The 25,241-nt window shown below is 45.4% G+C and overlaps 1 protein-coding gene across 4 annotated transcripts in view; it reads left to right on the top strand.

Annotated features, from left to right (window-relative positions):
- Positions 1 to 209: 209 nt before the first annotated feature.
- Positions 210 to 25,241, top strand: part of PRDM10 (PR/SET domain 10) — a 104,001-nt gene continuing 78,969 nt past the window's right edge. The window contains exon 1 of one of the 4 annotated variants that reach the window (XM_054440487.2): positions 210 to 1,032. The gene's annotated coding sequence lies outside the window, so the exon portion shown is untranslated. Of the gene's footprint in view, positions 1,033 to 24,425; positions 24,459 to 25,241 lie in introns of those variants that run through there. The other 3 variants (XM_063671625.1, XM_054440488.2, XM_063671624.1) reach the window with 3 other exon arrangements.

The following is a 25,241-nucleotide window of genomic DNA, read 5'->3' as shown; positions in this document are numbered from 1 at the left end:
GTCTCTCTGCCATCTAGCTGTCATGCGTATTGCCTGCCAGTGGGTAGTCGGAGCTGGGTATTTCTCCAAAGCTGGGCTCTTGGCTGCCCTTTGTGAAGGCAATTTTAAGGGACAACAGGATGTGGAAGCCTGCGGTTAAGGAGTGAGCTGAGTCATTGGGTAACCAATGTTGAATAATGTTTCTCAATGTTTGAAATGACACTCACTTCCTTTCCAGATTGGTAGAGGAGAAAAAAGAGGCGCAGTGAAAGCGCTCTCAAGGTGCGGTGAGTCAGGGTGATAGGCGGCGCCCGGCCGCTCCCTGGGGGTCCTGAGGGCGAGACCCCGGCAGGCTCCCGAGTCCGGGAGCCGGGCAGGAGTTCGGTTTTCGCCGGCGCTCCGCGGCCAGGCCACTTCGGAGGCAATCTGTGGCGGGGCAGGCGGACGCGAGGGCCGCCTCACCCCCGCGAGCCTTCCGGGACCCCGGGCCCTCGGGCTCAGCACGGGCGCAGGCTGCCCTCGGCGCACGAGACACCCAGGCACAGCTGGAAGGTTCCTCCCCGTCAGCTTGCGGGCCGCAGCGGGGGCTTGACCCCAATGCGAAGAGTCGGGTTTTCTGATTGGCTGAGAGTAGAAACGCGGGCGAGCGCCGCCTGAGACCCGCTCTACGATTGGGTTTTACACGAACAGCAGAGCACGAAATAAAGAGGCCTTCAGTCATTGGGCCATTGTGTGAATCTCCTTTTGGCTTCTCTGCAGACTGAATAAGCGTCTCAGGATCTTCGTCATGACTCCTAAATCTGGGCCTGTCAGTTCGCCCCAGCGTTTCTCGTCTCTAGGCACGGCATGGGGCTTACAGAGTTTAACCAATCATATAACGTCGAGATCAGGTTGCCAGGCAGATTATGCTAATAAGACCCCGCCTTTTATGCTGCTCCCACTCTGCGGCGGGAAGAACCACCTGGAGGTGGCGGGGGGGTTTGATTTCTATCACCCCTAGGGAGAGAGGATCGGGGACCCGCTGATCTTCCAGCTCCCCTCACCCAACGTCGTGTAAGTACCTAAAGGATTAAGGGAACCAGATAAGCCAGGGTCCGGACTACCCCATAGACTGGGAGGGTGTTTCGTCTTTGCTTAGTCCCACCCAAAATGGCGCCCAGCTCTTTCCGCGTCTCAGAGCCCGGCCGGGGCCAACCGACCGCGGACCCGGGTGGGGGGGGAAATTGATGGTGGTGGTGGGGGGGAGAAATCCCGGCGGCACCGCCCGATGGTACAGTCCAGCCGGGGCTGGGACGAGGCACCTCACTCGGGGTGGGGGGTCAAACCATCTGCACCTTCCAAGGGGAAAGGGGCGAAGCCCCCTCCAGCAGGCCCTCCTGGCGCCGCGTTCAGCGCCGGCCTCGGCGTCTCCTCGCCCCTGCCTTCGCCGCGCGCAGCCTCCCCCTGCGACCCCCGAGTGGCTCGCACGCTCCGCCGGCCGCGCGCACCTCTCCTCCCCTGCCCGCGTTGGTTGGGCCGGGACGGTGGTTGGGCGGCCTGCGCGCTCCGGCGGCGGCGGTTGCGCGGGCGCTCCGGGCGCGGCGGGCAGGTCTCCGCCGGCCGGGAGCCGAGCACCGGGCGCCGGGGGCAGGGGGCCGGGGGCTGGGCGCCGGGCTGGGGATGGCGGCGCGGGCCGGGCTCCGGGGCTGGCCGGTTGCGGGCGCGTGGGGCAGAGGGTCCTGTTCGATGGGGCGCCCAGCTTTGTCTGCGGAGGCTGCGCCGCCCACCTGCCATCGATGCCTGGGCCCCCGGCCTGCCTTCCCAAGCTAGCGTCCGGGACCGGGGCGGGGGGCCGGCCCGCAGGGGTGTGGGGTGGCCCCTGCGGGTCTGTCCCGTGGCATCGTGTCGGGGCTGGCCGGGCGGAGGCCGAGGCCGGGGTCGCGGCCCTGCCCCAGTCGGCCTGCATTCGGGGTGCAGCGCAGAGGCACGGTGAGGCAGGTCGGCGCTCGGGAGAGGGCTGATGGTGTGCACCTCTCTAGCCCCTCGCAAGCTTTTGTTAAGCAGGTTTAACCCTGCAGCTAGGTGTTGATACTCTACTAAGTAAAATGGAATATTCACCGTCTGCCCTCCAGCCACGCGAACGCAGCGCTGTTGAGTTTGTGTGCGCGCCTTTAGCCCTTGCTTGGTGGATGAGTTGGATTTCAGTGCATTTTCAATCAATGTACGTGTACACTTAAGCACAAGGAGAGAGGTGGCTTTGTGCTGTCATCGAGGATTAGATGTGTGATGAGACCCACCCAGCTCTGCCCTGTGCCCTAATTCTGCTGCTTTGCCTGTTGAAACCCTGCCTGTCTTGTCACCCCAAATTCTCCAAAGTCAATAGTGCTTAACCTTTATTAAAAACAGCAGAATTACTCATGACTGTTTTGTGGCCTCTTTTTCTGATCTGTTCTCTTTGTTTCTATCACTCCACCATTGCTGTAAGGCAAGAAGGTGTATTATTACATTGTATTTTTTTTGTATCTTCCTACCAGTCCAGCATCACAATAGCTTCCACTTTGATGAGCAGTACTTATTGGTTGTTCTAGAATAGAGTAAACAAGATTTTTTTTTTTTTTTAAATTAGGATTGGTTGGGGGCAAAGCAGCGTTTAAACAGTGTTTATTCAGTATGGGGTATTTAGAAAGGAACTTTGCTAGGTTTATTTATTTAGGAGACAGGGTCTCTGGTTGCCCAGGTTGGAGTGCAGTGGCGCGATCTTGGTTCACTGCCGACTCGACCTCCCGGGCTCAAGGGATCCTCCTGCTTCAGCCTCCCTAGTAGCTGGGACTACAGGCGTGCACCACCACGCCTGGCTAATGTTTCTACTTTTTGTAGAAACAGGGTTTCATAATGTTGCCCAGGATGGCTTCGAACTCCTGAGCTCAAGCAGTCCTACCGCCGCAGCATCCCTAAGTGCTGGGATTGTAGGCGTGAGCCCCCGCGCTCGGCCTTTAGGTTTACTTTTACAATAAATTGAGGTGAAGTTGACACAGAATGAACCTTTTTAAAGTGAACAGGGGCGTTTAGTGAAAGGATTACATTTTTGTTTGTTTTGGATCAAGACAAATGCCTTGTGCCTTCTACCCCGTAAGCTCCCACTCTGCTGTTCCTCGTTTTGCAAGGCAAAATTGTTTTGCTTTTTCAAAGAATTCATATTTAGTTTTTCTAATATTTTGTAGCGTGCTCCACCACATATTAATCATATATTGTATATCTGAATGTAATTGAGTATATATTTTAGAAAAAGGAAGGTTCCTGTCTTCAAGGGCTCTGAATGGTTTTTACTTAGAAGTTATGGAGGTATAAAGGGTAGCACAACTCAATATAATCCCAAATCGATTGGCACTACCTAAGTTTCTGCTTGCCTGTTTTGTTTTTCCTTCTAGTTTTAAGAATAATGCGTGATCATTGGAGAAAACATAAAATTTAAGCCGGGCGCTGTGGCTCATGCCTGTAATCCCAGCACTTTGGGAGGCGAGGCGGGCAGATCACCTGAGGTCAGGAGTTCGAGACTAGCCTGGCCAATATGGTGAAAGCCCGTTTCTACTAAAAATACAAAAATTAGACGGAAATGATGGCAGGCGCCTGTAATCCCCGCTACTCGGGAGGCTGAGGCAGGAGAATCACTTGAACCTGGGAGGCAGAGTTTACAGTGAGCTGAGATTGGGCCATTGCACTCCAGCCTGGGCAACAAGAGCGAAACTCCGTCTCAAAAAAAAAAAGAAAAAAATTTAGAAGCAGAGTGAAAAAAAACAAAACCCATAATTACCCAGAGATAATCTTTGCTGATACTTTGGTGTATTTCAAGTTGGTTTTGTGTGTGTATAAAATATTTGTACAAATGACATAATCTTGGTTTAATATCTAGTTTTTAAAACAAAACGTAAGTTGGTGTCTAAAGACTTTGCTGATGATTGGGCACTTTCATTACTTCCATTATTTGAAGGGGCATCATGAAGTCCGCCGAACTAAAAGAATTATAATATTTTGATTTCTTGTAACTTTTTAAAAGCGTAATCTAATTGATAGGGATAGGTTTCTGGATAACAAACATAATTCATCAAAGGGCTGAGAACTACTGCGCTATAATTTTGGTTTCCTCAATTTTTCATTTTAAGCAGTGGTAAACACCTCGTAACCGCGTAATTATATCTGGGAAAAAGAAACTGTTAAACATCCTGTTGTTGCAGTGTTTGAGTTGTTCAGTTTGTTTTAAACTTGAACGCTGATGTACTTTGACCTATTGCCACTAAAATACATAGTCTTCTCCCATCACATCCCACCCCAGATAGTGTAGCCACACCCAGTCCAGCAATTTGTTTTTCACAAGCAGAATTTATTGTCTACTATTTTAACTTATTATAGGTACTTTAATAGATCAATGAAGGAGAATTCTATTTGGTGTCTAGAAAGAGCCAAAAAGAAATGTTTGCTACAACCAAATCTTTGGAGAATGATCCCACTCAGATTCTCCTGGGGGATGGGGTAGAGGCGGGAGGGTGAAAGGGGAACTTTTCATTACTTATTTTGGCCCACATTGGTGACACGTATCTCTTCCCTGTTCAGTCATTAAACTGTTCTCATGGTTTAGTTGAATCACTGCTTAGGAATATCTGGCCTCTTTTCTTTTTTATTCTTAATGTTATAACACAGCTGGGTGTGGTGGCTCACACTTGTAATCCCAGTACTCTGGGAGGCCAAGGCAGGCAGATTGCTTGAGTCCAGGAGTTCGAGAACAGTCTGGCCAACATAGCAAAACTCTGCCTCTACTAAAAACAAAAAAGTTAGCCAGGTGTGGTGGCCCACAGCTGTAGTCTCAAGCTACTCAGGAGGATGAGGTGGGAGAATCACCTGAGCCTGGGATGTCGCGGCTACAGTGAGCTGAGATCACACCATTGCACTCCAGCCTGGGCAACCAGAGTGAGACCCTGTCTCCAGGAAAAAAAAAAAAAAAAAGTTATTACACCATTTCAAGACTTGTGTGGAGCACTCTGGACATATCTGTCCACCTTCCAAAATTTTTCTGTACCTTTCCACTGACTATCCCTGTGTAGATTTTAAATTTGTGTTGTAGAAAGCACCTGAAGGTAGATTCTTCATCTGTAACTTGGAATAGTTCAGGGAATGGGGAGCGGGTGAGGAAGTGGCATGGAAAGAGTGAAGGTATGGGTAACCCTAAGTATAGTTACAGCAAGACTAGTTAAAATGTGGTGAAAACAATTATAAAATCAATAGTGCACAATAGTTTTAGAACCTTGTATAGATTGCTAAAAGGTTACTGTCTGCTAACATAGTCTGTTGTTTGCTATTCATTTTTTAGTTAAACTCTCGTTTATTGCAAACATGAGAATATTGGAGTCAAATGCTCCTCCTCCTCCCTTTTTTTTTCTTCTTTTTTTTTTTTAACCCATGTGCTTCACTTTCACTGATGGTAAAGTTGTACTCCACAGCTTCTTTCCTGCTGTGATTTCTAGAAATCAGATCCCTTAGACCTGTGCTGTCCTATCCAGTAGCCACCTGTGGCTTTGAGCACTTGAAATATGGCTGGTGCTGTGAAGTGTGAAATACATATACTCAGATTTTGAGATTTAGTAGAAAAAAATAATATCTTTCAATTTATAAAATATTGATTAAATGTTGAAATGACAATATGTTGGATAGACTGGGTAAAATGCAATATACTATTATAATTAATTTCACCTGCTTCTACTTTTAAACAATATATATACTAGAACATTTTAAATTATGTATGTGGCTTGCATATTTGAACAGTGCAGCCTTAGTCAGCTAGGGGTAGGGTGTTCCCAGGTGGCATTAAGATGTAATGTATTATTTTTTGGTTTCTATAATTTGAATGAAAAGATACTGCTGATATGTAGATGTCTGTTTTTTTAGTGCTTATGATAGCTCTCACAAAAGCATGATTATTATTTTGAAGAATATCTTAATCTCAAAACCACTTCCAGATAATTGAGTTAACTGTTACTGAATTAATGTATTCAATGGATCATTTGAACTTAAAATAATAAAATGACATCAGTAAGCACATAATCCATTAAAAAAAGTTGAGCTAAGCATAATCAGCTAAATTTTCCCAAACTTGGTCTGTTACTTATACATTAATTTTTATAATTTACCATTTTTCAAATGTTTAAGAGAAACCTGAAATTGAGAACATTGAACTTACATTTTTTTCTCCTGTGATTTAGAAAAAGACCACAATACTTTGATTCTAAAGGTGGAAGGAACTGTTTGGGCCAGCTCGTGAAAGAACTGTCTTTTTTTTTTTTTCTTTTCTGTTTTTTTGAGACAGGCCCTCATTCTGTCACCCATGCAGGAATGCGGTGGCACCATCATAGCTCACTGCAGCCTTGACCTCCCAGGCTCAAGTGATCCACCTCGGCCTCCCAAGTAGCTGACAGTACAGGTGTGTACCACCATGCCTGGCTAATTTTTGTACTTTTTGTAGAGACAGAGTCTTGCCACGTTGCCCAGGCTGGTCTGGAACTCCTGTGGCTCAAGCGATCCACCCATCTCTGCCTCCCAAAGTGCTGGGATTACAGGTGTGAGCCACTGCACCCAGTCAGGAGAACTGTCCTTTTAAACACAGTTGGAGAAACATAACCTACACATAAAATCCGTATTTTTTTACTTCCATGTTTGCAAACATTGACAGTTTTGCCCTAACCTGCCTTTGTTGATGCCTTTCCTTTTACTGCTCTGTGTGGAGGTTTGATATGGTGTAGTATTCACAGCGTTGCCTCAGGGGCAAAGAGGTTCACTGCGGTGCTCAGCTTGCTGGCTGTGATCTTGGGCAAGTTACTTCTGTAAGCCTTGGTTTTCTTATCAAATCTTTCAGCTAGTTTCTTAATTATTACTAGGGATAATAACAGTAATCAACCTCATAGATTCCAAGTGAGGATGCCTGTTAATCACTCACCACAGTTGTATAAATGGCTCAATAACAAAGCACACAGTTCTAAATGGTTCAAAAATTTGTTTATCTCTTTTGGAACTGCCACTTCAGCCAAACTGGTCTTCCCACCGTTCCTTAAATATTCGGGATTTTCTCTCTGTGCTGTCACACCTTCGTTTCCCAAGTGGAATGTTTCTTCCTCTCTGCTCTCCTTCCCCTCCTCTCCTAGTTCTGCCCGCCAGAATCCTATCCATCCTTCTTGAGCAGTGGCTGGAAAACTGTTTTTAAAGGACCAGGTAGTAAATTTTTTTTTGCTTTGTGGGCCATATGGTCTCTGTCAAAACGATTCCCCTCTGCCGTGCAGTGTGAAAGCATGGCTGTGTTCGAAGAAACTATTCTGGACCTTGAAATTTCAATTAATATAACTTTCCTGTGCCAGGAAATATTCTTCTTTTGAGTCTTTTCAAATATTTTAAAATGTAACAACCATTCTTAGCTCACAGGCTGCACAAAAACAGGTGTCTGCCGCCCGCGGGCTGAGGCTCGCCATCCCCTGTACCAGGGCAAGCTGAACCCACACCGCCCTTGTTGAAGTGTCAAGACCATCTCATTTGAAAGTAATCCTTTTTGTCTCTGAAGGTCCTGCAGGATTTTGTACTGCTTTATAACAGTAACATTCAGTGCTTACGTTGTATTGTACTCCAATTATTTGTGCTTATTTCTTGCTTCCCAAACAGATTCTAAATTTCTGGAAGCTACAGGTGATTTTTAGCCCCCTCACGTAGAATGCAGTATAAATGAGTGCCATTTACTTACTGGCTTCTAAAATGTTTTGAGGGATACCTGAGTGAATTAAAATACTTGAAGTTGTTTGTAAAGTTTTCCTCCCTTTTTTTTTTTTCTTTTTTTTGTTTTTGAGACAGAGTCCTGCTCTGTTGCCCAGGCTGGAGTGCAGTGGCATGATCTCAGCTCACAGCAACCTCTGCCTCCTGGGTTCAAGCGATTCTCCTGCCTCAGCCTCCTAAGTAGCTGGGATTACAGGAGCCCGCCACCACACCCAGCTAATTTTTGTATTTTTAGTAGAGATGGGGTTTCATCGTGTTGGCCAGGCTGATCTTGAACTCCTGACCTCAGGTGATCGGCCTGCCTCGGCCTCCCAAAGTGCTGGAGTTACAGGCCTGCGCTACGGCCCCTGCCCCTCTCCTCCGCCTTTTTTTTCCTCAAGATTCTTATTTTTGTGTGCAAATTCTACCATTTTCTTAGAATTGCTTGAAGATTTTGAGGCCAGTTTATTGGGGGTTATTTTCAGTCTTTCCACAAAACATGATTACAGGCAGTCTTAATAAAATGTCCATCTAATAGGGACTAGCTATCACTCCTTTAACTAATTATTGCTCTTTGTTTGACTTTTTAACTGTCCTCTCCAAGACACTTGTTTGCATTTAGTCCTCAACACAGAATATTGACAGAACCGTGCCCAGTTTTGCAAAGGAGAGAAGGTAGCTAGAGGGTCAGGGAATTATGTAAGTATGGGAGAGGGGTCAGAGCGCACGGGAGAAAAGGGTCTGGATCCTCAGCCCCAGGCAGGGGATGTGTATTAATAAGGTTTCAGTCTCTTCCGTCATGTATTCATCTTCTTCATTCTTTTTCTCTTGAAGCTGATGAATTGAAAATTATTCCAGACTGTGTAAGTACTTCATCACTGGATAAATATAAGGACCCATGAATGGTAATATTTGGACACCACTTTATGTGACATGCAAGTTCTCTCAAGTACTTTAGTACTGAGGAAGTGTGAGATATTACTACAAAACAGTAATTCTGGAATTAAAATGAAATTATGTCATAGTAATTGGACTTTGATGAACTTTGTTTCATTTATACATTTTAAGAAAGTTTATGTTGGCCGGGCGCGGTGGCTCACGCCTGTAATCCCAGCACTTTGGGAGGCCGAGGCGGGCAGATCACGAGGTCAGGAGATCAAGACCATCCTGGCTAACATGGTGAAGCCCTGTCTCTACTAAAAATACAAAAAAAATTAGCCGGGCATGGTGGTGGCCTCCTGTGATCCCAGCTACTCGGGAGGATGAGGTAGGAGAATGGCATGAACCCAGGAGGCGGAGATTGTAGCGAGCTGAGATTGTGCCACTGCACTCCAGCCTGGGCGTCAGAGCGAGGCTCTGTCTCAAAAAAAAGAAAAAGAAAAAAAGAAAATTTTATGTTAACTTTTTAATATTTTTTTATTTTTTTAGAGACAGTGTCTCACTGTGTTGCCAAGGCTGGTCTCTAACTCCTGGGTTCAAGCCATCCTCCTGTCTCAGCCAGCCGAGTAGCTGGGGTTACAGGTGCAAACCACCACCACCAGTTTCGTTTCGTTTTTTTTTTTTTTTTGAGGTGGAGTTGCGCTGCGTCACCTAGGCTGGAGTGCAGTGGTACGATCTCAGCTCACTGCAACCTCTGCCTTCTGGGTTCAAGCAATTCTCCCTGCCCCAGCCTCCTGAGTAGCTGGGATTATAGGCACCCACCACCACGCCCGGCTAATTTTTGTACTTTTTTTTAGTAGAGATGGGGTTTTGCCATGTTGGCCAGGCTGGTCTCAAACTCCTGACCTCAGGTCTCAAGACCAGGCTGATCTTGAACTCCTGACCACCCGCCTCGGCCTCCCAAAGTGCTGGGATTACAGGTGTGAGCCACAGCACCCAGCCTCAGTTTATTTTCATACTTATATATACTTATCCCAAGCTCTAGGTATCTCACCAAAAACTTATGCATCATTTACAAAATATATTTTTTCAGATTCATGGTTTTAAATGGTTATAAACTATAACAGATATAGAAAATTCTAAAACCTTATTGAGTGGCTTTAAATAAAACCTAAATAAATGAAGAGCTCAGTGGCTCAAGGAGTGGAAGATTCAATATTGTAAATGTGTCAATTTTCTGGAAACTGATTTATAGATCTAATGTAATCCCACATTTAAAAAAATTAGACAAGCTGATTCTAAAACATTTGCCAAGGCCCAAGAAAAGGCAAAACACTTTGAAAAAGAAAAGTTAGGAAAACTTCTCTATTAGATATCAAGAAGAGTTATAATAATTAAGATAGTGTTGGGCCAGGCGCGGTGGCTCACGCCTGTAATCCCAGCACTTTGGGAGGCCGAGGCAGGCAGATCACGAGGTCAGGAGATCAAGACCATCCTGGCTAACATGGTGAAACCCCGTCTCTACTAAAAATACAAAAAATTAGCCAGGCGTGGTGGTAGGCGCCTGTAGTTCCAGCTACTCGGGAGGCTGAGGCAGGAGAGTGGTGTGAACCCGGGAAGCAGAGCTTGCAGTGAGCCGAGATCGCACCACTGCACTCCAGCCTGGGCGACACAACGAGATTCCGTCTCAAAAAAAAAAAAAAGATAGTGTAATATTGGCACTGGGTAGGCTAATAATGATGGACCAATAGAACACCATATGGAGTCCAGAAACAGTATCATGCATAGCCAGACACTTGATTTATGACCTGGAGGCATGGCAGAAAGGCAGGCAAAACAATAACACTTTTAGAATTAATATAGGAAGATACTCATGACCTCAGTATAGAGAAACATTTCTTAAACAAGATGCTACAGGCACTAATACAATAATGGGCAAAAGTCTTGAACAGGCACTTCAGAAAATGAGAAATCCAAATGTCTAATAAACATGAAAAAGTGTTCAACCATGTTAATGAAGGAAATGCAAATTTCAGCCACAGTGCCAGAACACTGTATACCTAAATTAAAGTTGGACGTTGAACAGTAGGGACTTTCATAGATGGCTGGTACAGATATAAATTCATATGACTACCTTGGAAAACAGTATTATCAAGAAAGTCCAAAACATGCACATTCTAATGCCCAGCAGTTCCAGTATTAGAGAAATGCATATGCCTGAGAGAACTAGAAAAAGTATTTGGAGTAATTTATTTTCATAATACTGATTCAATTAATATTTCAGGACTGCTATGTCGTGTTCTGAACACAGGTAGCTTTGTTTCTAGAACAATGGTGAATAAATGTTATTTATATTTTTCTTCTGTGCTGAATGTTTAAATAGTCCATCCAATGTCTTCTTCAATTCCTAAAACAATGCTGGAAACAGAATAGGCATTTAATAAGTATTCTTGTGTTTTAAAAAATTATTTGCATTTTTACAATGGGAGCCCTTCATCACGGCTTTGTAGTTACCTCAACTCTGGCTGTTGAGTAATTTGCTCAGTTAAATCTGTTTGTGGGTGTAGTGAATTACAACCTCCTCTGGTTCCCTCGAGATCAAGTCTAACCTGGTGATTGCGTCATCTGGTGGGAGAGCAAGGCTACAACAGCAGGTGGAAACCATGCTCGGGTCCTGGCCACTTTGCCTAGGATGAAAGCTATTGCGGCAAAGAGGGGAAAGAGCTTCAAGCTTTGTAGTAAAAGGAATCTGGGCTTAAATTCCACTTATCAGCACTGTGACCTTGGAGCAGTAATCATTCTTGGTTGTGGTGAGGGTTAATTGAGATCAGGTATTTAAAGGACATCTGACAGTGCCTGGCATGGGATAGGTGCTCCATAAATGCCTGTAGCTATAATTATTACTGTTCCACTAGCTGTTTACTTAAGTAACATTGAATTTCCACAGAATGCATTTCAAATCAGGTGGACTATGATTATACTGATTTTTAAAATAAAGAGCTGCATCTGTTAAAGGATTCTATTTTTGTGGTCTTTACTTCCTTCAGGGAATTTGCAAATGAAGCTAACATGTTGTAGGTACACCTGAGTGAAATGGTCTGGTTAAGCATTTACAAAGAATAGTTGTGGCTAAGATTTCTAAACAGGAATGCTTCTATTTTGTGTCTCCTGTGGAAGAAAATGCTAATCACATAGTTTTTATTTTTGTATTTTTATGTTTTTGAGACAGAGTCTTACTCTGTCACCCAGGCTGGAGTGCAGTGGCGTGATCTTGGCTCACTGCAACCTCTGCCTCCTGGGTTCAAGCGATTCTCTGATTCTCCTGTCTCAACTCCCCGAGTAGCTGGGATTACAGACACCTGCTACCAGGCTGGTTACTTTTTTTTTTTTTTTTGAGATGGAGTCTCGCTCTGTCACTAGGCTGGAGTGCAGCGGCGCAATATCGGATCACTGCAACCTCCACCTCCCAGGTTCAAGCGATTCTCCTGCCTCAGCCTCCCGAGTAGCTGGGATTGCAGGCACGTGCCAGTGTGCCCAGCTAATTTTTGTATTTTTAGCAGAGATGGGGTTTCACCGTGTTGGCCAGGCTGGTCTCGAACTCCTGACCTCAGGTGATCTGCCCTCCTGGGCCTCCCAAAGTGGTGGGATTACAGGTGTGAGCCACTGCGCCCAGCTGCTAATCACATAGTTTTAAAATTTTTGTCAATTTGAAGTTGAACTTTACATATTTTCTGGTGAAATACATCAGTTAAGAGAGAACCCAAGCCTGCAGTTAAGAGTGATCTATTCCCAAAACAATTGTTTAATAATGAAAATGTATTAAAATGTCTTTTAATTGAGAATAATTCTTTTCTGGATGAGACACCTTCATGATCTAAAACAGCCTGTGCTCCTCACAATTTAAATAATTGTTAGCATTTGCATTACACTCTATACTATTGAGCTATATTGTAACAGACATTATCCCACTTTATGTTAGCAGTGAGCCTGTGATTTGCTTGCCTTCAAATCCTTTTTCCACTTCAAGAAATGCCTCAGCTAGCGGAAGGTGCCTTTGAATCCTAGACCAGTGAACATAGTCCTACGGTGGTGGTTTTATCAAGATGGAGGAGGTTGAAATTTGGTAGCTTGTAGGTCTTAATTATATGCCAGTGAGACAGAGTTTTTATGAAAGCAATAAAATGTCAATATGTTGTCTATCTGAGCTCACTGTCTTTAATAAAATACTTATTTTTCTACCATCTGTGTTTCATATTTAAAGGTATGAGAAATTGAAAATGAACAAAAAGTGAGGACCCGGGCATAGTGGCTCATGCCTATAAATCCCAGCACTTTGGGGGGCCAAAGTGGGAGGATCACTTTGAGGCCAGGAGTTAGAGACCAGCCTAGGCAACATAGCTAGACCCCCGTCTCTACAAAATAATAATAATAAAAACAGGTGAGGACCACATTAACATGTTTATAGGGAGTGTGAATTGGATATAAAGGGAATTACTTCAAACCGGTACGGTATCAATTTGCTTTTTTTTTTTTTTGGAGACAAAGTCTCACTTTGTTGCCCCAGGCTGGAATGCAATGGTGCCATCTCTGCTCACTGCGACTTCTACCTCCCAGGTTCAAGTGATTCTTATGCCTCACCCTCCTGAATAGCTGGGATTACAGGTGTGCGCCACCACGCCCGGCTAATTTTTGGAATTTTTTTTTTTTTTTGTGGTGTCTCGCTCTGTCACCCAGGCTGGAGTGCAGTGGCTTGATCTCAGCTCACTGCAAGCTCCGCCTCCCGGGTTCATGCCATTCTTCTGCCTCAGCCTCCTGAGTAGGTGGGACTACAGGCGCCCGCCGCCACGCCCGGCTAATTTTTTGTATTTTTAGTAGAGACGGAGTTTCACCATGTTAGCCAGGATGGTCTTGATCTCCTGACCTTGTGATCCACCTGCCTCGGCCTCCCAAAGTACTGGGATTACAGGTGTGAGCCACCACACCCCACGCCCAGCCAGTTTTTGGAATTTTTAATAGAGATGGGGTTTCGCCATATTGCTGAGGCTGGTCTTGAACTCCTGATGTCAAGTGATCCACCTACCTCAGCCTTCCAAGGTGCTGGGATTACAGGCATAAGCCACCATGCCCGGACTGAGTTTTCTTCTTAATCTTGTGTCTGAGTCATGGTTCAGTCTATTTGAACTAAAGACTGTATGTTTCAGGAGTCATAGAGTGAACGAGTAGTTACACTGTTTTATATTACATATTGTAGTGTTAAATTATGAAAATTATGCTCTAGAATGATTTTCCTCTAAGCAATTTTAATAAGTTAAAAAGTTTTCCCTAGTTAAAACATTTTAAAGCACATGGGTTTATTGAGGAAACAGCTTACTACTTAAGATTGTGCCTCTATACATTAACCAGGAGTTTATCCTAACAACTTGGGTTTGTGATTTGTTGAGTCATAGGTACCACCCAGAACCATCTGGAAGGAAAGCTTTTCAGGCCGCGTAAGACCCACCTGAAAGTCTCCTACTTAATTACTGCACTGGCTAATTCAATAAAAGAGCTTGAGATATGGGGGCTAAATAGTGTTGGGTGCATGGGTGAAATAGGGTTTTACATTGTATCTGTATCCCCCACCAGCTGTCTTGTGACCGAATACTGCTGTTCAGAAGGGAGCTGGAGGATGTGTGCTTGAAGCTTTCTCAATTCATTATTCATCGCTGAGAAACATTCATGCTCAATGACTTTTTTTTCCCTCCCAGAGGCAGGGTCTTGCTGTTGCCCAGGCTAGAGTGCAGTGGCATGATCACGGCTCACTGCGAACTCGAACTCCTGGGCTTAAAGCCATCATTCGCCCTCAGCCTCCCAAAGTGCTGGGATTACAGACGTGAGCCACTGTGCTGGCGTGGAATTTGTCTTTCACCTAGCTTTCTAGGTTGCTCTGGTGCAACCAGTTCATGAAATGTGGGAACTGTAGACCAATTGAATAAAGTTTAAATTCTTCTACTTCGCCTGTGGTCTTTTATAGCCCCATCCTTACTACTGTTTGAGGCTTGTCTCTCTCATAGTTACTGGTCCCTAAGCATGCCCTCAATTTCTCTTGCCTCTGGAACTTTCTAGAAAGTTTGCATTGACTTGGCCGGGCGCGGTGGCTCACGCCTGTAATCCCAGCACTTTGGGAGGCCAAGGCGGGCGGATCACGAGGTCAGGAGATCGAGACCATCCTGGCTAACACGGTGAAACCCCGTCTCTACTAAAAATACAAAAAATTAGCCGGATGTGGTGGCGGGCGCCTGTAGTCCCAGCTACTCGGGAGGCTGAGGAAGGAGAATGGCGTGAACCCGGGAGGCAGAGCTTGCAGTGAGCCCAGATCTCGCCACTGCACTCCAGCCTGGGCAACAGAGCGAGATTCCGTCTCAAAAAAAAAAGTTTGCATTGACTTAACATCTCCTCTTTTTTTTTTTTCTAAGAACAGCTTTATTGAAATAAAATTTACATACCATACAATTCGCTTATTTAAGATGTATATGGTTCAGCCAAGTGCGGTGATTCATGGCTGTAATCCCAGCACTGTGGGAGGCCGAGGCAGGTGAATCGCTTGAGCCCAGGAGTTCGAGACCAGCCTGGGCAACATGGCGAAACCCCGTCTCTACCCACAATACAAAAATTGCCAGTCTCATAACCCGGTCTTATATAAATAAATAGATAAAAATTTAAAAATAAAGTGTACAATTCAATGGCTTTAATACATTCAAAGAGTTGTGCAGCTGTCACTGTCACCACAATCAATTTTAGAACATTTTTATAACCTCCAAAAGAAACCCTGAACCATTTAGCTGTCACCATTAATTTTTCTATCTCCTCATAGGCCCTAGGCAACCACTGTTTATTTTTTGTTTCTATTAATTTGCCTATTCTGCAAATTAATATTTCATATAATATTTTACATAAATGGAATCGTTCAATGTGTATTTCTTGTGACTAGCTTCTTTCACTTAGCATAATGTTTTCAGGGTTCATCCATGTTGTATGTAGCATGTACCAGTTCTTCATTCCTTTTTTTTTTTTCTGACGGAATCTCACTCTTTCGCCCAGGCCGGACTGCAGTGGCGCTATCTCGGCTCACTGCAAGCTCCACCTCCCAGGTTCAGGCCATTCTCCTGCCTCAGTCTCCCGAGTAGCTGGAACTGCAGGCGCCGGCCACTGCACCCAGTTAATTTTTTGTATTTTTTAGTAGAGACGGAGTTTCACCGTGTTAGCCAGGATGGTCTTGATCTCCTGACCTCGTGATCCGCCTGCCTCGGCCTCCCAAAGTGCTGGGATTACAGGCGTGAGCCACGGCGCTTGGCGTCTTCATTACTTTTTATGGTCAAATAATATATCATTATATGGATATACCATATTTTATTCATTTATCAGTTGATGAGTATTTGGATCTTTCCATTTTTTAGCTATTATGAATAATGCCACTGTGAGCATTCATGTACAAGTCTTTTAGGGACATATGCTTTTATTTCTCTTGGGTTTATTACACCTTGATGAGGAATTGCTGAGTCATTTGGTGTGTCTATGTTTAGCCTTCTGTGGAATTGCCGGGCTGTTTTCCACATTGGCAGCAGTGTTTTACATTCTCACCAGTAGTGTATGAGGGTTCCAGTTTCTCCTCATCCTTACCCACAGTGGTTATTATCTGTTGCCATATCAGAATTTTGAATGAAATTGAAAAGATGAAAATGCACTACAAAAATAAGCATAATAGAAACCAGAGTATCATTAATAAAGGCAGTTTTGTGTGGTTTGTTGACATGGCATGAAAGCTGTTGCCTTTATTGTTTAGAGCTCTCCAAACAATAAAGGATATAGATTAATATTTTGCTGAAATTGAGGCCAATAAAAGTATTATTCTGAAGCTACAATATGCTGTAATTTTTCTTAGCTGGACAAACCTTCCCTATTAGTGGAGAGTTTATAATCTGTGTGATGTGAATTTCAGGTATATTTTGACTACAGAATAGCAGACGAGAACTTGAGGTGCTTATTTTCATTTGGCTATTCTCATTCCTTTTAACCCTGGGAATGAACATGAATTGATAGGGAGAATTAATAAGTATATATTAATAAATACAAAAACCACAACAATGAGCACTGTTGAGTGTTCCTATGGGCCAGGTATAGGTTTTCATTTGCACAGTGTATTTCATTTATTTCATAGTTCTGCCTTAGGGAATTGGAACTATTGGTCCTGCTGTAACCATGTTATAGATGAAGTCTTGATGCCTTGAGAAGTAACTTCCCTCACCTGGGTCATGGAGCTGGAGCTGGCAGTTGAGGAGTCTCAATCTAGGCCCCCGACCCTAGAGCTTTGTTGCCCTCCACTCAAAGTCATGCAGCAGGCTTGGTGCGGTGGCTTACGCACTTTAGGAGACCTAGGCAGGTGGATCGCTTGAGCCCAGGAGTTCGAGACCAGCCTGGCCAACATGGCAAAATCCCATTTCTACTAAAAATACAAAAAAATTAGCCGGGTGTGGTGCTGCACGCCTGTGGTCCCAGCTACTCGTGTTTCTGAGGTTCAGTTGCTTGAACCTGGGAGGCAGAGGTTGAAAGTGAGCCAAGATTGTGTCACTGCATTCCAGCCTGGGCGACAGAGTGAGACCCTGTCTCAAAAAAAAAAAAAAAAAAAAAAAAAACAAAGCAAACCAAATTCATGCAACAGTGCTAGAGGTAGGGAGGAGGAAGTTTGGTCAGTAGCAGGCTGCTAGAAGGTCATGTTGAGGCACCTGCTATGACATGAGGACTTGCCACAGCCTGCTACACAAGGGAGCACTATGTGTGATTTCCAACCATTCTTGTTGCCATCCTAAGCCTCTGCCCCCTCCATTAACTAATATGGGTTGGAGGCACCGGGCGAGGAGGAGATCTACATTCTTGTCCTAGAACCACACACCCCAGACTCTGCCACACCGCCATGAGCCTGATGAGCCTGCTGTTAATCCACCACGAGCCCAACACCTCTGTGTACACTAAGAACGGAAGCATTGGGACTACTCTTGCAGCAATGGTATGGGAGGGCCACAGCTCATGAATATGAAAATATTCAGAGACTATATATCAACCTCAGGATCTATACCTTGGGTTATAAGAATTGGACTTCTTAAAGGATTTCTTTTATTACTATATATATATTTGTTTGTTTGTTTGTTTGTTTTTTTGGACAGGGTTTGTCTCTGTCACCCAGGCTGGAGTGCAGTGGCACAATCTTGGCTCACGGCAAACTGTCTCCCAGGCTCAAGTGATCCTCCTACCTCAGCCTCCTGAGTAGCTGGAACTACAGATGCATGCCACCACACCTGGCTAATTTTTTGTAGAGACAGGGTTTTGCCCTATTGACCAGGCTGGTCTCAAATGCCTGAGCTCAAGCAATCCTCCCGCTTCGGCCTCCCAAAGTGCTGGGGTTACAGGCATGAGCCACTGTGTCCTGCCCAATACCATATTTGACTTACAGTGCGTTCTTTGCATTCACAAAGACTGGTTTTGATTTTGTGTGGCTTGGGAGCAGCTGAGTTCCATGTACCTTGACAGTTGTATTGTACGAGATCATGTCATCTATCAATTGCATTTCCCCCCATAGTGTTGTTCTTTTCAGCTCATTAAAATTCAGTTATAAACATTGATATATATATACATATCTATATATATGTATACACACACACACACTTTCTTAGCTGTGGAAGCAGTTAAATACCATTATTTTTAATGGCAATACTGTTGTTTGTTTATGAGAGTTCATCCTAAGAGGGTTTTGGGAAGTAACAAATTACCTCCTAAGCAGAAGATTGCACTATATTCATTCCATATGGCCTCCTGGGCCAGTTATGGTTGCAGGTGCTGGGGACACTCCCTCATCAGCTCCAGTGAGGTGATGCTCCTGCAGCGTCCTTCCAGCGAGAGGACAGGTAGTGCACACATACTGAACCGCCTAACTGACGGTAAATGCTTTGCAGAGTATTACAGCAGAATCCCATGAGAAAGGATGATCAAAAAAGCCTACTGAGGAGGTAGCATTGACCCTGAGATCTGGATAATGAGAAGGAGGTAGGTGGTGGACAGTGGCGGAGAAAGCATCCCCACAGAGGAGACAGCTGTTGCCACCCTAAAGGCTGGATGAGCAGAAGGAGAGTATGAAGCCAAAAACAAGAAAGAGGACCGAAGAGAGCCCAGCAGCATGACCTGTGGAGGTGAAGCCACCAGAAGAGGTTGCGGAGGCGTTGCCGGGGAGATGGGAGAAAAATCAGGAAGGCGTAGTATCAGGAATGAAGGGAAGAGATTTGCAGAGGGTGTGAGTGCCTTGTGAGGTCAGGGAGGATGAGAGCTGTGGGGGCATGCTGGATTTTGCAGTAGACACTCTAGAATGTGCCGTCTCAGGGAGTGGTGGGGATGGAAGCCCAAGTTGGGTGGGCCGAGGCCGAGGCAGGGAGGGGACAGTAAGGCCGTGGGGCTGGACTGCAGGCCGCGCTGCAGAGCTTCAGTGTGTGTGGGGAAGAGCAGACAGATGGCGGGTAGGTGAGCAGGAACGTGGGCTCAAGGGAAGGTTTTGTTTAATGTAAAGATTTTGTTGAAATATAAGTCTAGAAAAGTGCACAGTTTTTTATTCTAATAAAGATAGATTCTAGCACATGCTAGCTGGTGCGCAGAGAAGGCCTGGAGGGTCCCAGAAGGCCTGGTGCCAGCCACCCAGGTGGAAAGGCCACCTCCGTTGAGCGAGTGCGGTGAGGACAGGGTGCTGATGTGGGAGCTGAGGGAATACCTGCCTGAGGGGCTCTCTTTTCCCGGGGAAGCGTGAGGCATCAGCTGGAGTCAGGATGGTGGAGGGGGAGCCTAAGGGGAAAGAGGAGGGAAAGGAGTAGTCCTTTTTGGAGACAAGAATCCAAAGTTCATTCCAAGGCGGAATAGGCGTGGGAGCCAATGTTGAGTGCTGCTTTGAGATCAGTGGCCCTGAGTTTAACGGGAGGCCCGGCAGCATCCATGTAGGGTTCCCTCCGGTGTGGGTGTGGCAGAGAGTCGGTGAGAGGAAAATGGTCACATGAGGGTCACACAATGGCGGACTTCAGAATCTGATTCATGTTGCTTTCCTCTAGGCTACCTTGAGGAGTATGTTGTTCTTATAGTTTAGTCTAGCGCCACACTCAGGAAGTGGGAACGAAGGTCTCTTCAGTTTCACTCCTTTCAGTTAGTCTATTCCATCCTAAACCTTCTCCTGTCCTGTATACACTAAGCTAACTCTGGAAAAATCACCTCACTAGGAGTGAACCATTACAGTGTAATATTTTGTCAAAATAAAAATAGATTTTTAGGTCGGGCGCGGTGGCTCACGCCTGTAATCCCAGCACTTTGGGAGGCCGAAGTGGGTGGATCACAAGGTCAGGAGATCGAGAGCATCCTGGCTAACATGGTGAAACCCCGTCTCTACTAAAAATACGAAAACAAAATTAGCCGGGCGTAGTGGTGGGCACCTGTAGTCCCAGCTATTCGGAAGGCTGAGGCAGGAGAATGGCATGAACCTGGGAGGCAGAGCTTGCAGTGATCTGAGATTGTGCCACTGCACTCCAGCCTGGGTGACAGAGCAAGACTCTGTCTAAAAAAAGAAAAAAAAAAAAGTAAAAAAAAGATTTTTAGACCAGGCATGGTGGCTCATGCTTGTAATCCCAGCCCTTTGGGAGGCAGAGGCAGGTGGATCACCAGAGGTCAGGAGTTCGAGACCAGTCTAGCCAACATGGCGAAACCTCGTCCCTATTAAAAATACAAAAAATTAGCTGGGCGTGGTGGTGCGCACCTGTAATCCCAGCTATTCCGGAGGGTGAGGCAGGAGAATCGCTTGAACCCCAGGGGTGGAGGTTGCAGTGAGCTGAGATCACGCCACTGCACTCCAGCCTGGACAACAGAATGAGACACTGTCTCAAAGAAAAAAAAGTTTTTTTAAAGACTTTTATTTTGAGACAAGATCTTGCTTGTTGCCCTGGCTGGAGTGCAGTGGTGCCATCTCAGCTCACTGCAACTTCTGCCTATGAGGCACAAGTGATCCTCCCACCCCAGCCTCCTGAGTAGCTTGGACCACTAGGTGTGCACCACCATGCCCAGCTAATTTTTGTATTTCTTGTAGAGATGGTTGGGGGGAGGTCTTTCCGTGTTGCCCAGGCTGATCTTGAACTCCTGAGCTCAAGTGATCCTCCCACCTCGGCCTCCCAAAGTTCTGGGATTATAGGCGTGAACCACCGCTCCTGGCTAAAAATAGCTTTTTGGGCCGGGCACAGTGGTTCATGCCTGTAATCCCAGCACTTTGGGAGGCCGAGGCGGGTGGATCACGAGGTCAGGAGATCAAGATCATCCTGGCTAACACGGTGAAACTCCGTCTCTACTAAAAATACAAAAAGAAAGTAGCCAGGTGTGGTGGCGGGTGCCTATAGTCCAGCTACTCGGGAGGCTGAGGCAGGAGAATGGTGTGAACCCGGGAGGCGGAGCTTGCAGTGAGCTGAGATCACACCACTGCACTCCAGCCTGGGTGACAGAGCAAGACTCCATCTCAAAAAAAAAAAAAAAAGTAGGTTTTTGATTATTAAAAAAATACAGCTTGAATACCATTGAAAAATATTCAGAAAACATCAAAAGTTATAAAGATATAAATTTACTCAAATTTAACTTTTCAAATGTAACCATGGTTAACATTTTGGTGACTCTTCCCTAAGACATTTCTTTATGTGTAAATGTATATGTATCTTTCTACATCATAAATAATTAAATTGGCGAAACCTCATCTCTACTAAAAATACAAAAAATTAGCTAGGCGAGGTGGTGGGCACCTGTAATCCCAGCTACTCGGGAGGCTGAGGCAGGAGAATTGCTTGAGCCTGGTAGGCAGTGGTTGCAGTGAGCTGAGATTGCACCACTGCACTCCAGTCTGTGTATACACACACACACACACACACACAGACACACACATTTTTTTGAGACAGGGTCTTGCTCTGTTGCTCAGGGTGAGTGCAGTGGCATCATCACAGCTCACTGCAACCTTGACCTCCCAGGCTCAAGCAGTCCTCCCATCTCAGCCTCCGGAGTAGCTGGGATCACAGGCACATGCCACCACACCCAGCTAAAATTTTGTGTAGAGACGGAGTTTTGTTATCTTGTCCAGTCTGGTTTCGAACTCCTAAGCTCAAGTGATCCACCAGCCTCGGCCTCCAAAAGTGTTGGAATTACAGCTGTGAGCCACTGCACCTGGCCATATTTTATAATTTTTTTATGAGGATAAAAAAGAAAATTTCCATCAGGGGAATATTTATTTATTTATTATACTTTTTTTGAAATGGAGTTTAGCTTTTGTTGCTTAGGCTAGAGTGCAATGATGTGATCTCGGCTCACTGCAACCTTCACCTCCCAGGTTCAAGCAATTCTCTTGGCTCAGCCTCCTGAGTAGCTGGGATTACAGGCACACGCCACCATGCCCGGCTAATTTTTGTATTTTTAGTAGAGACGGGGTTTCGCCATGTTGACCAGGCTGGTCTTGAACTCCTGACCTCAGGTGATCTACCCACCTCGGCCTCCCAAAGTGCTGGGATTGCAGTCATGAGGCACCGCACCTGGCCCATCAGGGGAGTATTTAAATAAATGATTGGCACATCTGTCACGTTGAAAGCAATGAGATTACTGCAGAGACTTTCAGTGTCTGAAAAGGTGTCCACAGCAAACTGTTAAGTTAAAGTATATTTCTATATATAAGATAATGGAAAAAAAAGTATGGTTACATTTCTCCATGAGTACATTATATATAAGATAATGGAAAAAAAAGTATGGTTACATTTCTCCATGAGTACATTATATATAAGATAATGGGAAAAAAAGTATGGTTACATTTCTCCATGAGTACATTTGTATATAAAGACAGCTAGTTTATGTGTGTTGTATTTATATATGATAGATCAGTGGAAAGACAGACACTAAAACGTCAGCAATGGCAATATCTAGGGAATGGGTTGGGGTGGGAGAGAGGGTAACTTTTACTTTTTATTTCAAATAATTCTGTACTGTCAGAATTTTTCACCGATTCACTGTTTTTTTTAGCATACTTACAGATATGTACAACCATCATCACAAACAATTTTGACACATTTTTATCACCTGAAAAAGGAACATCATAGCCCGGGCACGGTGGCTCACGCCTGTCATTCCAGCACTTTGGGAGGCCCAGGCAGGTGGATCACCTGAGGTCAGGAGTTCGAGACCAGCCTGACCCATATGGTGAAACCACATCTGCACTAAAAATACAAAATTAGCTGGGCCTAGTGGTGCATGCCTGTAATCCCAGCTACTCGGGAGGCTGAGGCAGGAGAATCAATTGAACCTGGGAGGCGGAGGTTGCAATGAGCCAAGGTCGTGCCACTGCACTTCAGCCTGGGCAACAAGAGTGAAACTCTGTCTCAAAAAAAAAAAAACCAGAAATGTCATACCCTTTAGCCATCTCTCCATCTTCCCATCCTCTCCTGACCGTAAGAAATCACTAATCTACTCCTGGCTTTATAGATTTCCCTGGTTTGGACTTTAAAAATATAGTATGTGGTCTTTTATGACTGGCTTCTTTCACTTAGCATAATGTTTCAAAGTTCAGTTATGTTGTAGCATGGATCAATAGTTTGTTCCTTGTTGTGGTCAAATAATAAATATTCCATTATATGGATATACCACATTTCGTTTATGCATTTGTCCACTAATGCCGCGGTCCCCAACTAGGACTTGTTTTGTGGGAGACAATTTTTCCATGGACAAGGGGTTGGGATGGTTTTGGGATGAAGCTGAGAATCTAACTAATGCCTCAGATCATCAGGCATTAGTTAGATTCTCAAAAGGAGTGAGCATCTTGATCCCTCACATGCGCGGTTCACAACAGGGTTCCTGCTCCTATGAGAGTCCAACGCTGCCGTTGTCCTAACAGGCCACAGGACTGGTACCTGTGTGCGGCCCGGGGGTTGGGGTCGGAGACTCCTGCATTAATGCACACGTGGGTTGTTTCCCCCTTTTGGCTATGATGAATAACACTGCTATAAACTCTGTGTCTAAGTGTTTGTGTGGATTCATGTTTTCCTTTCTCTAGGGTCTGTACCTAGCAGTGGAATTGCTTGGTCGTATGGTAACTATGATGTTTAATTGTTCCAGGAACTGCCAGGTTGTTTTCCAAAGTGGTTGCACCCTTTACATTCCCACCAGCAGCCTGTGAGGGCTCTGATCTCAGCACATCCTGGCCACACTTACGTGACTTTTTGATTCAAGCCATCCTAGTGCGTGTAAAGTGGCATCTCATTGTGGCTTTAATTTACATTTTCCTGGCAACTAAATTCCATTTGGAAGTAAAATCAACACAGTTTTAGTTAGGGGACATATGCCTAAGGAACTGAAGGTCGGAAGGGGCTGCTGAGAGGCAGAGAAGCCTGCAGAGCTCCAGGTGATCTCCTGGGGCAGAGGAGGTAACGGATGGGGCCTGAAGGACTGTGAAGGCAGTTAGAACAGGAGGGGCAGAATCCGAGGCTGGGAAGGGTTGGGGACCTGAGCCTCAAGTCCAGCACTGGTTTCTCCTTAAGGGCTTTGCTTACCAGACTGTGCTGGTCAAAAAAAGAAGTCAAAACACAGCAGGATAGAAGAGCGGGGTTTTCAGTAGTTTCAAGTTGCTGGGGAGACAGAAACTGGAGTAGAAGACCTGCCAAGGAGAGGGACCTCTAGGATGCACCTCACAGTCTCCCTTGCAACCCTGGAAGGTCACACCCTGGAGCTGACTGAGTCGTACAGTCAGAAAGACTGCAAACCAGCCTCAGGTGAGCTCCAGACTGCGCTGCTCTGCCCTCTGCAGCCCACCAGAGGCTGGGTGGATCCTGGGGAGGATGGTGGGGATCCTGGGGAGAGGGCACAGGAGCTTCTGGGTGCTAGTGGAGTTCTGCTCCTCGAGCCAGAGGCATTTCCTCTGAGAGCGGCTCTCAGGTTGGACGCTTAGGATTTGTGCGGTTTTTTTGCAGGCACGTGATGCACTCTGGTGCTTTGACGTTCCCACCTACTATCTTGTGAGGATAGAACAGAGGACCCCTGACAGATTTCTTTGTGAAATTGCCTTCACATTTTACCAGCCAACAAGCTGCTACTCTTTATAAAAAGAAAAAGGCAAACATCAAGGTTTATCATTCTTTAGAACTCTCACTGAATGTTGGTTCCTTTTGAACTCTCAAGGATTTTCATGTAGGATTGTCGGGCTAGGACCCCCAACAAGTGTCTCAGCCTCATGTTTCTTCTGTCTGAGTGAATGGCAGGAGCCCCTTTGAAGCACCTGATGGGGCTCTGATGCATCACTAACAAACTCTCAGATGGGATGGGAGGATCGGGCTTTGTTTTTTGGGACATGAAAAGTTCTTAATTGAATTAGGGAAAAGTCCACATTTCTTGGGTGAACACGAAGAAAGATTTGCTTGCGTGCCTCCTTTGAGGCATAAAGAAAGGTGTGCCACACCCTGATGGGAAACCTGAGCTGATAGTCTCTGTAGCCCTTTGTGCACAAGGAAAGTAGGAGGCGTTACTGCCTGGTGTGAAGATTTCTGCATGGGAAGTGG

This window comes from Pongo pygmaeus, chromosome 9 (genome assembly GCF_028885625.2).
Source record: "Pongo pygmaeus isolate AG05252 chromosome 9, NHGRI_mPonPyg2-v2.0_pri, whole genome shotgun sequence".
Taxonomy (NCBI): domain Eukaryota; kingdom Metazoa; phylum Chordata; class Mammalia; order Primates; family Hominidae; genus Pongo; species Pongo pygmaeus.
Note: the sequence above shows the minus strand (reverse complement) of the source record. Positions and strands in the feature narration are given on the sequence as shown.